General features: G+C 38.5%; 1 pseudogene; it reads left to right on the top strand.

The window, feature by feature from the left end:
- Positions 1-8,868: 8,868 nt before the first annotated feature.
- Positions 8,869-18,042, top strand: part of LOC122670580 — a 28,329-nt pseudogene continuing 19,155 nt past the window's right edge.

Raw genomic sequence — 18,042 nt, 5'->3', positions numbered from 1 at the left:
TATATGTAAAGTACTATATGATGCTAATGTTTCTTTTTAAGAACTTGCCATGATAGCTTATCATGCCTTTGCCTCTCAATAACGAGTTATATATTGAGTACTTAGAGTAAGTAAGCAAAAGTAAAAGACTAAGAAACACAACCTGGGATCAAGAAAGGTGAAAATGAAAAACAAAAAAATAAAATTTGAGGAGAAAAATTGAGATTGGACAACTTCCTTATAGATTAGGAAGGTATATCTTAGGATTCAATGCCCCAAAATGTGTTGGAAGTCTTCTAGGACAATTCTTGAAAGAATTAGAGAGTAAAAAAAAAGAAAGAATAATGCTACATTGCTTAGCTAAGTAAACAAAAAATAATAATAATAATCGAGAACGGAGGGAAACTGGAATCAAGGATGTGTCAACACTTTGCTCAATAATAGATATGAATGGAGTAATGGGTCACCGAATATTCCCTCCATTTGGGAGTGAACACTTGGGATTCCATCAATATTCCAAGTCATCCTACAGTTAAGTTAGGTATTGCATAACCAGAAGGGAAAGTCTTCATAATAGAAAAACCCTATAAGTAAAAAAAATAAAAAAATTATACATACCTATACACTACAACCCAAACCTCGGAAATATAGATAAAATATAATAATTGCATTATATGAAAATACCATGAACATAATAAAATATAGATAAAAGAAGCAAAGTTTCCTTGTATTTTTAGGTTTAGATACTTTGTCGATATGGTAAGTGAGCCTGGTAATGAATTGTTCCCAAGTTACCTTAGATACTCTAGGACCCCCCTGTTATTTATTCTTGTGTATTTAGGGAAAGAATAGGAGAGTTTTGGAAAAGAGGATAATGTCTTTGGCCGGTTTAGAATATTGTCTGACCCGAAACCGGTCAACAAAAGCCATCGATCGGTAGATTGTACGATACCCAAAACAGAAAATAACTTAAGAGAGTGTAAGTCATGATGCTGTTGAAGTAATCTCAACTGATCAGATTATCTCCTGCAGCAAATTTCGAGGAAGAAATTCTTATAAGGTTGGGAGAATGTGAAACCCAGTCAAATTTCCGAATAAATTTGAATTTTTGGAACCCAGGTGATTTCAGATTTTGGTTCAGTATTTCCCATGCTAACCTCAAGTTATGGGCAGCATCACATCTTTTTCCTGTGCTTGCCATGTTGGTTTGATGGCCTGCGAAGCCTCTCTCTATCTTTAGGCCGAATCCCAGGTAAGAATCGTACAACCAAATAGAGTTAGAAAGGTATTTTAGTAAAATTGACCATGTGGGACCCACTTTCCCAATAGGCAATGCTATCCCCGATAGTTACTCGTACTCGGACGACCTTTAATGTCGCCCGGCATCGAATTATGGATAGAATAGTGTATTGAATACAAATTTCAGATATATAAACTGTTATAGAAATTGATTTAAATCTAATTTCAGTCAAAAAGATTGAAATGCCCTTTAGTGCTTAAATGCCATTACCATATATATATATATATATATATATAACCTTCTCTTTACTATTACAATCACAACAAACTAAAGGGGCTGAGAGAAACGAATTCTCTCTTGGAAGAACTAGAAAGCAAGAAGGAAAAATAGAGAAGAAAGGAAAAGAAGAAGAAGAACCCTACAACCTACCTTCTACTTCTGTAATTGACCTTAGAAACTCCATTAGAAGGCTATTGTACCTTGTTTCCTGCTCTTATATTAAGGTAAGCGTTGAATACTTGCTGTCTCCCTCTTTATTTCACTTCTTCTCCATCTCTAGTTCATCTATTAGGAAATTCTACCATTAAAGCTTGAAGACCAAGCATGGGATTTAGAGATTGAGCATGTTTGGACTAATTGGAAACAATTTTTGTCCCTATGAGACCTGAAATTCAGTAATTCATCAAGTCTCCAGGCTGTATTGCTGTTTTTAATAGTATTTCATAAACCCTAATCTAGTTAATTAGGTTTAATTATTGAAATTATCAAAATTAGGAAGTTGTTTATGAAATTGAACCCCTATGTAGGTAGACCCACCTTATTATGGTGTTAAAACACCAAGATTTACCCTTGCATGTAAGGATCTGCCCAAAAATAAGAAAAACCCCAAATTCGAAAACACTCCCGGATGGAGTTGCAGGCCCAGAGGAGGTCGACCGGCTCCTTTGGAGTTTGCATCCGGCTAGTCATTTTTGATGCCTTTGATGCTCTGTTATGTTGGGGTTTGCCCTGACACTTCATGGACCTAATAAACACTGTTTTGTCATGATATTTAGGTCTATTTCTCTGTTGTCTTTGTGTGCTTTGCTGATCTATTGGAGAACTCCCTAGTTGAACTAGACTCCAATACAGGTAAAGGGATTCGACCTTAATTTCCTGCGTGTTTATCACATTACTTTCAACTTTATGCTGAATGCCATGCTCATGCATCATTACCTCTATACCTGGAGCATGTAGTTTTCTAGCTTTTATTTAATGCATTAGACTACATGTAAAATAGGTTGCACAAAGACATACTGCATTGCATTTGCATTGATTATTTATATGATGTGAATTTATGATGATGGAATTCGATAATTTATGACTCAGATCATGCTTGCCTCATCATGTTTAGACTGCACTGGGCTAGGTTGATATTCATTACCCAGTACTGCGCCCCTTACCAATAGGGGGAAAGGTGTTGGACAACCCGTGGTAGAGACCGATGTGTTAGTTCCGGGATGCCATCTTCTGTCCCTTGTTAGCGGGTCCCTATTTCCGCTGTGGGAATAAACAGGCACGGTTGGTCATTTGGGGGTCTGTCGGGGTCCGATGTGTTAGTTCCGGAACTGGCGGGTCTTCACCGTGGTAGAATGGTTTCGCTCGGGTGATCGAAGGGTTAGTTCCGGGACCGAGGTTAGCATCTACCACTAGTAGTAGTACTTATACCCCATGAGACTTAGTATCTGTGCTAGGAACATGTTAGTTTAGCACATGCATCATGGATTTATTGTGTTTATATGCTTGTACCCCCCCTTACTGTGCTCAGTTGAGAACTCACCCCTGTGGATATCCTTATTTTTCAGGTGATTTAATTACTTCTAATGTTGGATTTGAGACGCTGGAGTTTGAAGTGCACGATACTCCGTGCGCACGTGATGATTGCGCAACCTCCTGATCTTGGCCTGATAGTCCAGGCTACCTCCCCACTCTTTTATGCTTTATAAATGCTTTATATAGTTATAGTATAGTTTCTTGTATACTTTTACTCTGTGGTATCTTTGAGAACTGTATAGTTGTATCACAAGCCTTATCCTTTATATAAATGAAATATCACTTAGACTTCTCTTACTAATGATGTTATCTCTATTAATTAAATTATTTCCGCTGCCTCTGATTACTGTATCTGTGAGCAATGATTGTGAATAGAGTACTGCACTTGTGATCCTTGGGGATTGGTTGGATGTCAGAGACATCCCGCCACACTTGACCCTTAATAACCGGGCCGGGGTGTGACACCCAAATTTAAATTGTTTCCTACATCTGTTTGCAGAATGCAACCAAGATCTGGAAAAGTTCGTGTGTAAGACCACCAAAGGTCATCTGCAAAATCAATTTAACCATGCACTGACTTTTCCTACACTAGTGGATTCAATCTTTGAGTCTCAAGACAAATCTCAACATCTCATCCAAGTTGACTTTGGCAAGTTCCGATTCAATCTCTCTCTGTTTTTTAATGCACTACCGCGTTCTTCAAGGCCTTAAAATATTATAGAATGGGAAGATTTTACTAGGCTCACCTTCCCCAATTCTCCAATAATATTAATAACAAGGCAATCAGGGGTGACAGGGCAGGGTAGGGATGTAGGGGATGGGTCGGGGTTGAGAGGGAGGGGAGACTGAGAACGGGAGAGGGAGGGGGTGTTGCAGGTGGAGGATGAGAGACTGAGAATGGGAGAGGAGTTGCGAGGTTGCATCGACTGGATGGTGCGGCCTTGTGCGGAGAAGAAAGGAGGACGAGGTAGTGGTGGGTCCCACTTGTGATTAAAAATTGAGAATTAAATAAAAAAAAATAGAGAGAAGATAAAGTATTGGGGTATTTTGGGAAATTCCATCTTTTTTTTTATTGGAATCGATGAGCAATAACTAACTTTGGGGATTAGGTAAATTCTTTTAAAATTGAAACTTGTAGATGTAAAACAAATTTTCAACCTACTTATCTTGTAAATAATTTTTCTTATTTAGTAGATCTGGGCAATTTTTTTTAATTTTTTATTATGGATTGGAACCATGATCATAAGTTTTTTTTTTTTGGGACAATTGCTTAGATCTACATGATTAAAAAAAGATTTACCCGTCCGACACACTTTAAATTTATTTTACACGAATTAGTTTTAAGGTAGAAAAGATTTAGACTGCGTTTGGTAACGGTCTGAACAAAGAACGCCCGTTCTTGACTAGAAACGTTCTTTTGCGTTCTTGGTCTAGGACGGCGCTCTGAGACCGAAAATGACCGTTTGGTAACGGTCTCAAGAACGCCGTTCAGAACGAAAATGGTGTTTGGTAAAACCTATTCTTTCCTATTTGATATTAATTACAATAATGTCATTTCTTTGTCAATTATACAAAAAAAAAAGACTTGTAAAATCCTTTTCTCTTACCAACCTTAGCATAAAATTAAAATATCTCATTAACATAACCAAAGTAAGTATAAAAATATGTCAAATTTCAAAGATGCCATTAAAATTGGGTTCTTGTGTGGATTAGTAGCATAACTGACTATGCTATGAACAATTGAATAAAGAGGGCCTTGGTGGACTCGAACCACCATCCTCTTGGAACATACTCATGGTTCAAGTGCTCTACCAATTTGAGCTAAAGACCCATCAAAACTGAGTGCAACCCCTTTCGTCTTCTTCTTTCTTCCATCATTATTGTACTCCAACTCCACCAGCCCAGTTTTCTTTCCTTTGTATTTTGTTTGTCTATCTACATACTCATATAAGGTAATCATAAATCATGTTTTTCTGCAACTCAATCTACTAACTATAACAACCTGAAATCAATTGACAGCAAATTAAGAAACCCTTCTCCCCCCCCCCCCCCCCCCACAAAAAAAAAAATGTTTATCAATCCAGGTAAACCCAAGTATCAAAACTTGTGGATGAATGACACCAAACTCCTCTGAGACTGCAGATTCCAATTTACATCATTCAGCCATGCACACATACACACACACATACACACGGCAGGGGAGAGAGAGGGAGTTAGCAGAAACCAAAAAGAAGAAAATGACTTGACTAGGATGACCACCTTCCCTAACTTTTCCTTCCACTTCCCTGTAACCCTTCCCCCCCCCCCCTCTCCACCCCCCAGAGAGAGAGAGAGAGAGAGATGCTGGAATGGAAGGAAAAGTAGACCAGCAATTCACATTGGTGGTCTCACACAGTGCCTTTCCGATCATGGGCCCACCAGCTTCTTGGCTTGATGTGTTGAAAACCACTGCTTATAAAAACACATCTGTTCAAGACTGCCTTGCCAGCTTGAAAATAATCATGCCATAGACTATGGCAATATTTACTAAGAAAAAAACTCTGTTTCACTCTCTCACTCTTTCACTCACTTTCACTCAAAATGCAAACCCACCCAAGGCTGAAAAAGGCTAAACAGATCAAGGGTGAAACTATAAAGCATAGAACTGACACTGAATGCATTCCCTGGAACCTAGTGTTAACACCAATTGGTAAGATGAAGGAAGTTGACTGAGATGGTTCAGTGCTATGTAAGGAAAGTCCAAGTGCTGCATGAGAAGCATGACTTGAATAAGTAGATTTATGCTACAGTGCAAATTGGAATTTCTTATATTAATATGGGTACAGGGGAAAAAATGATTTGGGCTGCAGTAGTAAGAAAGGACATGTGTGCTAATGATTTCAAGTGCTAAATAGGGGACCAACACAACAGTACTCATGTAGGAAAAAGTAGTTGTAGTTGGGTCAAAGATTAGTTGAGTTGTGTTGAGTATTCGGTGGTTTATGGAGAATAAATAATTTCAAGTGCTGAAACCCCATTACCTTAAGTATGGAAATGATTTACAACTGCCTTGTATTTGAATTTTGATCAAAAGATGAATTCCTTTGTTTCTACACTATATAGATGTGAGGCAATTAGAAATTACATCTGAAAGAAGTATATCTGAACCAATATTGGATGTAACCATGATTTATGAATCAGTGAGACTTGAGAGGCTGTGTAAAACAAAAAAACTGTGTAGGATAAAGCTTCTGTTTCTCAATCTGAGGAAATACAAAGTTGAAAAGAGTCATAAACATTATTAGGAAACTTAGGAAGAACAGACTAAGATTTAATTAGAAGAAGTAATCAACCAAAATCTGAACATTAGGGCTGAATAGAGAAAACGTTTGATAACCACAGGGGAATAACAGAAGTAGCAGCAGTGGGCAAAAGGAACCAAGACTGAGTTCGAGCAGCCCTCTTAGAGGGTGGAATAAAACCCCAAAGTCCTGTACAGTACAGAACTTAGGAGAGACACCAATAGAGGATCGATTTTTGCAGAGACAAAATGGGAAACAAAGGAATTGTTCTCCATACCTTTTCGGTTGTAGGCTGCTGATCCACTTTCTGAGACAAAATCGGAAACAAATTGGATCAATCTTCCATAATCTCCACACAGAGAAGGTGAGAGGGAGAGTATGAGAGGGAGAGAGAGAGACAGAGAGAGGAAAAGAGCCAAAAAATGACACAGAGAGTATGAGAAGGACAGAGAGAGACAGAGAAAGGGAAAGAGCGAGAGAGAGGTGCAGAGAGTGCGAGAGATAGAGAGGGAGAGAGAGAAACAGAGAGAGGGAAACAGCGAGCGAACGTTACCAGAACATGCGAGAGATAGAGAGGGAGAGAGAGCGAGAGATCTCACCTAGGGTTGCAGAGCGAGTCCTTCCTTCATCGTCTCCCAAATTGGTGCTAGCAGAGCGAGAGATGAGTTTCGTGATTTCTCTCAAAAAATCAAGGGTTTTGTGACTTTTGTCTGTTGCTCGTCGTTCTTTGTTCTTTTGGTGCTCAAGATCTCCGGTTCGTTCTTAAAGAACGAAAAAATGAACCTCAAAGCCAAACACTTTTTCATGTTTTTTTGTTCTTTTTGAACAAAAGAACTGTTCAGAATGCTGTTCTGAATGTTACCAAACGCACTCTTACAAAAACCCCAACCCATTAGAAAAAGTTGAGTGAATTTCTTAAAATACCCCCAACATCTTTGTAATTTATCAAGTCTCACTCACTCTCTCGCTCTCGACTTCTGTTGGAATCTTTCATCCATGACAACTTCTTCGATGACTAAGGAACATTTCTGCATTCTTCTACTACTAGAGTTATCGTATAGTGTTCTAGGTCCAATTGTTTCAGTTTTATTCCTACTCCATCTCAAGTCAAATCTCCTCTTATTACTCTCTCTGTTTCTCTTCTTTTCTTCCCTCAGTTTTCCCTTGCTTTTTAAGCTGGTCGAAACCTCTGTTTTTTGGTCAAGTTTCAGTTCGCTTGAACTGTTTATCTTCCTCATCCTAGATACTAAAAGACTAATCTCTCTGAAATTTTAAAATCGATTATAGTTTTTCAAATATGAAAATACAGAAGAACCATTTTCCATACTCTGTTTCTGAGTTTTTTCTGCAACCAACACATTGCACCATTTTCAACTCTATTAAAATATTATTTTCTGGCCTGGAAGTCATCAAGAGAGCCAGACGATTCTGTTGGTAAAATCTCAGCCTTATTTGATACTGCTTTGAGAAGTTACAATTCTCATTTAATATTCTTGTTCACCGTCCCATCTCTTCTTTTTATTTCTAAGGTCTCTGAAATATTTGGCCATACATAAATTAGAAAAAGAATTACTGCAGAGTAGCAAAGCTTTGGAAGACCTCTAAGCCACTGTTGACAGCAAAGTTGTCCCAACTCCAATACCACAGAAGCATCCTCACCTAAACCGATCACTCTTCCCACAGTTCAACTCCAAACCAACGTCACGCAAGACCTTCCATACCATAGAAGAACTCGATTTGAAGCTTTCATCTCCCAAGCCAACCCAATTCAAGAAAGTCGAGCACATTGTTCCGACGGATTTATCCCAAGGAGCAATCGAGCACGAAGAAGAGAAGGGGAGAGAGAGGCACAATGCTTAACTCGAAAGCAATTCTGATTGAAATAAAAGATCAAAGAAAAGGAAGGCGGGAGTTGTGAAGCGGTTGAATAAAAAATTCGTGAGAAGAAGAAGAAGGTGGGGTTGTTTATTTTAGTTTTTTTAATTTGACCGGGTTAAGTAAATCTTGTCAACATTGTAATTTGTAACTGTAAAACATAATTTATATATTCCAGTTTTGTAAATCTTCTGTTGTTAAGTAGATCCAGGAAATTTTTCCAACCATGATCATAAGTTCATAACCATTGAAAGTGTAAAAATCTTTTGGGAAAATTTCACGGGCACCCCTTAAAAGTATCTCATATCTAAGAAACTCATCATACTTGGTCAAAATATCACAGACACCCCCTATTTTTATGAATTTGTTTCAATTTAGTCCACTCCGTTAGTCTCTACAGTTAAGTGTCTGTTAACTCTTTTTAAATGACGAAATTATCCTTACCACGGTGAAATCCCTATAATACCCTTAATGATGAATTAATGATGTTAGAAGTTAGTTTTTGAAAAAGACAATTTTACCCTTATTTTTATTCCTTTTTTCTCCCCTTTTTCTTCTCCTTCTGCTGTTTCTTCCGCCACCACCCAAAAAAAAAGTGTGGAATTCTGGTTCAACAATTGCATGAAAGCCACGTTACCTAAGGCGTTTATAGACCGTCACTATGGTATACAACCCTAACCTGAGACTCATCCTCCTCTATTAAGGGCGGGAAAAGAAGCGCATATTACATAGAGATGGCGCCTGTGCTGCAGAGTTCTCAGCCTTGGGTGGAGAAATAGTCTGATTCTTTGCTTCCTTTCTCTTTCTAATTGAGAAGAATATGATTTATCTTTCTTAATTTTTTCGGGTTAATTTAACAGTCGACCAAAGCAAGTGAAGGACGTAGCTCACCAGGAAGAAGTAGTTCTGGTCCTCACCAATACACTCGAGACTGCGAATGTGAGTTTTTGAGTTTTTTTCCCCCTTTGTTTGTTGGGTTTCTAATTTCTTTCTTTGCTCAGTCATCTGTAAGACCCTCTTGCCGTTGTCATTATTGATTGTAATTTGATGTTCAATCTTATTCTGCAGTGCCCTCACATGCTTTTCTATGGTCCTCCTGGAACCGGCAAGACTACTACAGCGCTCGCTATTGCTCATCAGTTGTATGGGTAGGCTGTGATTTCTCCTATTTGGGAACTCTTACATCAAATTCATTAAACTATTTGATCTGGTGATACCAGTACTGAAATGAGGGGATTAATGTCAAAACCAAGATTAATTAGTTGGGTACTGGAAATAATCTTCATGTGTAAACAAGGGAAATATAGGAAATGAATGAAATTTTGGATTAGAAATAATCGTCATGGGGTGGAAAATTTACAAGTAAAACTAATGCATTGGAAATTCCAAGTGGTAGGATTGTCAAAGTTCTGAACTTGATGAATTAGAGGTCAAGTTGAAGCTAGAGTAGATCAAATGTTTATCAGGGCAAAAAGATGTCTATTCCTATGCTAGAATAAGCTGAAATTACCCAGTTTACCTGTTCAATGTGATATTATTGGGATAATGACACATATTTTATATTAAATTCTCTGCCAATTGCATTCCTTAATTCATTCTGTTTTTTAGATAGTTTTGGTTTATATGCCAAGGTCCCTTGGAATATTGTCACTGAGAAATTCACATATCCAGATGAGTTGTCAGTGAACCTTACCAATTCAAAAAGGAGGGTAGAAAGAAGCAGAAAAGAAAGAAACAAAGAAATGGTAATGGACCTCCATTAGATGGCTAGAGTTTGATTTTGTAACTAAACCTGTACTTGACAACCAGAACCTGCGAAGAAGAAGAAGAAGAAGAAGAAGAAGAAGAAGAAGAAGAAGAAGAAGATAAGAGAACCGAGAGAGAGTACGATAAGAGAAAAAGGGGGGGGGGGTGAGAATCCTAGGACACGATATGATTCAGAATGGTTCCAATCATGGACTAGGACCACAATTTATAGTAAAACTAGAAACTCACTCGCGGTCAAATTCACATATCCAGATGAGTTGTCAGTGAACCTTACCAATTCAAAAAGGAGGGTAGAAAGAAGCAGAAAAGAAAGAAACAAAGAAATGGTAATGGACCTCCATTAGATGGCTAGAGTTTGATTTTGTAACTAAACCTGTACTTGACGACCAGAACCTGTGAAGAAGAAGAAGAAGAAGAAGAAGAGAAGATAAGAGAACCGAGAGAGAGTACGATAAGAGAAAAAGGGGGGGGGGGGGAGAATCCTAGGACACGATATGATTCAGAATGATTCCAATCATGGACTAGGACCACAATTTATAGTAAAACTAGAAACTCACTCGCAGTCAAATTACAACCAATTAACAATGAAGTAAATAATCCTAACTAACAATGACTTACTTAGACTTATCACAAGCTAACTTTAAGACTAACTTTATTGACGTAACAAAGACTCCCACGCCCTCTCACTGTACACTTTAACACTCCCTCTCAAGATGGAGCATATATATCCTATGCTCCAACTTGGAACAACAAAGATAGATATAGCCAGCAGAACAAAACTTGATAGATACAGAGTTGTAGAAGCCCGTGACCAGCAACAACACCTTCCAGCTGCAATACAATCATAAGCACATCAACCATCAGCACAGTAGTAGAGAAAAATGTTCGTGTCAAATATATCCTATAGTAATGTAGCCCTAGATAGGTAGGAGACCTACTAGGAGCCAGTTCAACCAGGATCTAATCTGAACAGGTCATCCGAATGGGTGACACTTGAGTTTTAGGTCAAAATTAGGGTTAAAGTTAGGTTTAGGTTAGGGTTGTCTTATATAGTAATGATGGGCAGGTGTAGGGTAGTCTAATGGTATGGGTTTTATGATGTTTGAGTGAATGGAAGTAGGTTAGGTGAGTTGGGCAGCAAGATAAGGTTATTTGAGACAATTCCTAATGGAGGTAGGAGAAGGGGATTCTAGGGTTTAGAGATATGATTAGGTTACTAATTTCAGAATTAACATGTCATGAAATCAACTACTTATTCTGAGCATGAAATCAGAATCGAGTATGGTTGAAGGTCTGAAACTATGCTTTAATGAAGGTAGGGGCAGAATGGAAAATATGAGAATATATTCAAATCAGCCCACAGGAATTAGGTCAAATTTGAATCACTTCCCAAATTAGGGTTAATAGAGGTATAGTGAAAATCTGAGTTCAATCGGATGGCTGGTTTGGTAGATCTCAAAAATCACCTTGTATGTGACCTTCTAGAAGGAAGAAGAATAGTTGCAGAATTTCTTACTTGTTGCAGGTCTTCAATGGCAGCAACTTTGAAGATGAACAATGGGGTCTTCCGATCTTCATGATGCAAGGAGATAAGTAGCAGCCCTCCCGATCTTCACGATGCAAGGAGTCGATTGGAGATCCACCAATCCTTTCCACCTTGAGATCCACAAGGATATACACTCACAAAGAGCAGCAACAGCAATGGCAGCAAGCATAAAGCTAATTTTTATTAATCAAATTCGTATCTAATGCGGGCCTCCCTTACAAACTTATATAGAAGACTCAAAAATAGACTTCGACACTAAAAAGGAATGGCCTAACCCTATCCCTAACCTATTAGGTAACTTAAACTGACTAGGAAACTAGAATACTAAAGGAAATAGACTAATGTAGTCCTAGAATAGGAATTAATCCCACTAGGAACCAAGTAGAACCAAGCTTAGGGTAAGCCTGCTGTTTAAGGCTGATTAGGGGCTGTTTTAGGGCAAAATTAGGGTTTAGGATGGGAATTTGGGAATGGGGTTTATAGGGTTTTAATCTGCAGGTTTAGAGGGTCATTATGATATAAAAATATTTGGATTTGGTTAGGTTTCAAAATTCTGCAGATTTAGGGTTAGGGTTTCGGGTTTTTTAAATTAAGAAAATAGCCAAAACTAGGGTTTTTAATGGGGGTTTAGGGCTAGGCTTGGGATCGAGTTTAGGGCACTGTGGGAGGGAGGTTCGATCCTAATATGGGCCTGTTTTGATGGTCCGAAGTGGGAGATCTGTAATTTTAGGGTTTAATGGCTAATGGAACTTTTTACAGAAATTACGGTTGGAGTGATGGGAAGGGGCAGCAACTTGGGTCGAGTAGGGATGGTGTTGAGGGGAGGCTATGGTCAGAATTTGGATGGCTTCTGATAGGTAAGTAGATCTGGACAGAACTGAGATTCAGATCTGGGCAGAATGTAGCAGTCTAGGGTTTATGAGAAATAGGACAGAAAAGAAAGGGGATCGATTGGGGAAGGAAAGAAAGGATAAAACAGAAAATTAAAACCCAAACTTACACTGGATTCCTCCGGCAGCAGCTTGGATTGTTGAAGGATGAAACCACCTTCGAAATAAGGATCCTCCCAGCCGTCACGGCGTAAGGAGTCGCAGGATTCCACCCACCCTTCCACCTTGATAAGCCCACAAGGATGCACAGCCTCTTGGAGAGCAACAATGGCAGCCAACAAGCAAAAGCTTTTTTCATTAATCAAATTCGTGTTCCAGGCTTTGCCCCCTTACAACCTTATATAAAAGACTCAAAAATAGACTTCTACTCTAAAAAGGAAAGGCCTAACCCAATCCCTAACCTATTAGATAACTTAAACTGATTAGGAAACTAAAATAGACTCAAAATAGAGTCCTAATGACTTAAAAACAACTTAAACTACTTAAAATAAAGAAGATTCCCTACTAGCCAATAGGATATAAGAACCTCTTAGCCAATAGGATCACTTCACTTAAATTAGACCAATTGAACCAATTGGATGCAACCAATTCTAAACCGGTTCAATCTAAAAATAGGAAAATAAACTAAGTATTGGGCTAATCCCGTATGCAACCTATATGCCCCTAGTTTAGGCTCATTAAAGTGGCCTAATACATAAAAAACCCTTGGGAACAAAGGCCCAACATGTATATAACCCAACCCTAGGCCTATTTCTAAAGAAATAAGCCCTATTTGGTGATCATTCTGCATCATAGACTCAAAACATGGCTGGACTTATAGAGTCCTAATCCAGCCCAACTTACATCACATGACCACTTAAGTTGTCACATGACCACTTAACCAAGTCACATGATCACTTAAATTGAATTAATTGGATGCAACCAATTTGAACCGGTTCAATTAAAAAACATAAAAATAAACTAAGTATTGGGCTAATCCCGTATGTAACCTATATACCCATATTTTAGGCCCATAAAAGTGGCCTATTACATTAGAAACCCATGGGATCAAAGGCCCAACATGTATGTAACCCAACCCTAGACTTATTCCCAATGAAACAAGCCCTATTTGGTGATAAATCTGCATCAATAAGTGGTAGAGAATACTAACTGCAAGCCAAAATATCATAGCAGCAACAACAATATCATAAGTTCTCAAGGCTTGCAAGTAGTAATCTTCACAAAGAAGACAGATAAAAGTGCAGCATAAATCATTATGAATCCCTGATAAAAGTGCAGCATAGGTCGCTACGAATCACTGATAAAAGTATTGATAAAAGTGCAGCATAGATTCCTGCGAACAGCATAAGGTATCTGGGAACCACATAACACAACATAAGGTTGCTAGGAACTACATAAGTATATATAAGAATCTTGGTGCTGAAAACCACAAGTAACCATCTAAGAAAATATGTTGTTGATGACTAGAGCAGATGACACGAATAGGTAAATAGTAATCTTCAAATATCAAATGATAACTCCATTCCCCCCTTACGTGTAGCACAACACGTGAACAAATAATGCAAGGGAGAACACCAAAGGATAATCCATCATTATATGGCAGCAATAACCAGCACCGCGAAATGACAATAGATCCCATAATCAAGATCAGCCACAATAGCATCAATAGCAGCGACAGATCAGATCAAAGTAGATAACGAACTCCAATGCAGGACACACACATGGCAGAAGAGTAATCAATTAATAGCCCAAAACCAGAGAGTCTGATGTCTCCCAAATTCTTGTCAAATGCTCCTTGCAGACAATAGCAATAATCCCCAAAATACTGAGTTGATCCAATGACTGGTTTGCAATATATGTCATCCACAAGCCATAGAGGCCCTTCAAAATTATCAGACAGCAAGCCGACCATATCGCAATAGTATATAAATAATATCATAGTAGCAATGGAGTAGCTATGGGCCCACCCAAATGTGAAAAGGTCTATAATCAGGATGTAGGGCCAGTGTTGTAATTATGTGGAAGCTCAAAAGCTAATAAGAAATAAAAGTGGACTTGGATGGAAGTGAACAAAACAAATGGGGGTAGATCTGGAAAGTAATAATGGAAGGGAATATTGGGATCAAATTTAACTGCAAATCTGAAAATAAAATAAAAACTAAAAGGCAATATCTTGAAATAGAAGTGAAAGGGAGAAGGGGTGATCTTGGAAGAAACACTTTTGTTATATACTTATACCCAATGTATCACTGAAAGGGGGTGAATCAGTGATGTCTGAAAACGATCCTCCAAGTTGCCTCACATGTACTCTCGTCAGTTAGTAACTGAAAGCAAATCACTAAGCACAACACAAGGCAATACGTAGTTTGGAAGTGTGCCTACATCCATGGTGCAAATGACCGTTTGAGCTACGACTCAAATCTGGCTTTAGTATAATGTACAATACAATTGTTCCAAACCACTTTTGTTGTATACTTATACCCAATGGATCACTGAGGGGGTGAATCAGTGATGTCTAAAAACAATCCTCTAAGTTGCCTCACATGTTCTCTCGTCAGTTAGTAACTGAAAGCAAATCACTAAGCACAACACAAGGCAATACGTGGTTTGGAAGTGTACATCCATGGTGCAAATGACCGTTTGAGCTACGACTAAAATCTGGCCTTAGTATAATGTACAATACAATTGTTCGACCGCACCCACGGCCAGGAGCACCAACCCCCAATTCATATCGCACCCACGACACTGGACCACCCACCCCTAGATTTGTGTAGCACCCACTATACGGGAGCAATGACCCCTTTACAAGATTCAACACAACACCCACTATGTTTGGAGCTATAATCCCAACTACGCTTGTGATGCAGGCCAGATTTGCATCTTCTATTTTTGGAAGTTCCTATTAGCCATCTCAGCAATACCATACATTAATTGGAAGGTTCCTATTATGGAAAGTACGGGATCTGCTATGGAGATACACTTTCCTAATTGGAACGGGATTTTAATGGAAACCTTGGTTCACATAGTTTCCTAATTAAAGTGGTTCTTATTATGGAAGCATTGAAGCATTGAATCTTCTATAGAATTATTTCCTATTGGATGACGATCTATACATGGAAGATTTGAATATGAAATTTCCAACAGTGTGTCAAACTTGCCGATCGGGGAATTTCTATTTAAGAGAAGATTGGATTCTTATTTTCTGATTGAGAGTATATTGGGCTAATTGAAGATTGGATTCTTATTTTTCTTTTCTTCCTTACATATACTCAGCTCTAAGCCTATATGTAATCCTCCATGAATGGAGGAAGATAGTGAAGGTTGAATAAAATTAAGACATTAGTCTTGGATCTCAAGAAGAGTATCCCCCCCTGCAACTGTTAGTGCTTGTTCGATTGATCAACTCCATGACGAATTAAAGCGTTCTCGATTCTCTCGATCTGTAGCCGCCACGAGGCTACATTAGGTGGTATCAGAGCTCTTGGAGGAGAACGAGAGACGGAAATGGCACCAAGGCGACAAGGAGGTCATACCGTCCATGTTGAGGATATCAATGCAAGAGACGAACTTTTGCGCATTTAGCAAGAACTTCAAGAAGAACTTGCCGAACTTCGCCTTGAGAATGAACATTTGAGGAAAGTTTCGCAACGTCCGATTACAAATGAGGAGACGTCCGCTGCTTAGTCTTCGTCTTCAAAGAGTCGAAAATCTGTTCGAATGAGGAGTATTCATCGACACAACTATCCCAATTGGACTCCACCAATATGGGATATGAGCTTCAAAGACAATGAACTAGAAATTACTAGTTCGGCTTCACAAGTCGACAACGATGGCGATCGATTCGTCACCTAGGTTGACTTGAGTAAAATCCCAATTTTCGACGAAGCAGGATGAGTACGATGACAAACATGGAGTTTTCGAAAGTCTTGAACCAGATTTTGTTTCAAAAGCACAACAGTATTTCGGCCCACATCAAAATGATGTCACAACCCATGATTCCCTCTCGTTCAAGTGGTTTGACATTATCAGTAAGTATGATGATCCGTATTTGGCATTTATCAATTTCACGTCTCTATCTCAATTTGTTCGAAATATGAGCGTCAACAACAATCTATATTTGAACACATCATTCATTCGAGCCGTGAGTACCTCATTTGATATCTTTGTCGAATCTGAAATTGATATGAAAATATTGTTTTATTCAATTGGAGACAACAACAATAAATTTGCTTGGTTCCCATTCGACCTCGGTGGCCGACGACCACCATTGATCGGCCAAGAGTTCGAGGACGAACTCTTTTTCAACTTGAAGCAAATGATGCAGGCCAGATTTGCATCTTCTATTGTTGGAAGTTCCTATCAGCCATCTCAACAATACCCTCAATTAATTGGAAGGTTCCTATTATGGAAAGTACTGGATCTGCTATGGAGATACACTTTCCTAATTGGAACGGGATTTTAATGGAAACCTTGTTTCACATAGTTTCCTAATTAAAGCGGTTCTTATTATGGAAGCATTGAAGCTTCTATAGAGTTATTTCCTATTGGATGACGATCTATACATGGAAGATTTGAATCTCAAATTTTCAATAGTGTGCCAAACTTGCCGATCGGGGAATTTCTATTTAAGAGAAGATTGGATTCTTATTTTTCGATTGAGAGTATATTGGGCTGATTGAAGAGAAGATTGGATTCTTATTTTCTGATTAAGAGCATAGTTCTAAAACTCGTCTCGACTCGGCTCTCAAAAAATCGAGACGAGATGGCATACGGTACATAAACTGATAAAAGTGCAATATCTCGCCGAGATCTCGGATCTCGGGTTGACCCATGGAAATGACCCTTCTACTATGTATTTACTTACTTAATTCGACAGAACTCGACATATCTTGGGGAGATCTCGGGTTGACCCATGGAAATGACCCATCTACTATGTATTTACTTACCTAACTCGACAGAACTCTTATATGCTTGCTGTGGAGCACTATATGCAACATTACAGCAACACTATGTCATGGGAAAACTATGTGACACTAGCGGGGACTGAATACTTGATTCAAAGTCATTTTTTGTGATGATAGTTGTAACACTATTAAACAGTTTGATGTATCACTTTAACATTTCTAATTCTTATTTAAGTTGTTTAGCTATTAATTGAATGTTTTTCTTGCTTTCTATTACTAAATTATGTGTATAGTAGGGTATTTTAGTACGTCTTCGCCTACCAACCTATGGTCCGAATTGAAACTCAGATTTGGACTTTGTTTTTGCAAAATCTGATAGTGCCATTGTGTTTAAATGGCCTAAAATAGGCTGAATACCAAGTTTCAGACCCAAACTAGGTCTAAAACCCACCGAGTTGAGGCTTCGAGTCGGAAAAAAAAATGCACCAACTCGGCGAGATCTCAACTCGACCCGGTTTTTCCAAGGGCCGAGTTGGTACCGAGACCCGAGTTTTAGTACCTTGATTGAGAGTATATTGGACTGATTGAAGAGAAGATTGGATTCTTATTTTCTGATTGAGAGTATATTGGGCTGATTGAAGATTGGATTGTTATTTTTCTTTTCTTCCTTACATGTACTCAGCTCTAAGCCTATATGTAATCCTCCATGAATGGAGGAAGATGGTGAAGGTTGAATAAAATTAAGACA

Source organism: Telopea speciosissima, chromosome 8 (genome assembly GCF_018873765.1).
Source record: "Telopea speciosissima isolate NSW1024214 ecotype Mountain lineage chromosome 8, Tspe_v1, whole genome shotgun sequence".
Classification (NCBI taxonomy): domain Eukaryota; kingdom Viridiplantae; phylum Streptophyta; class Magnoliopsida; order Proteales; family Proteaceae; genus Telopea; species Telopea speciosissima.
This window is presented reverse-complemented; position numbering and strand designations above follow the sequence as displayed.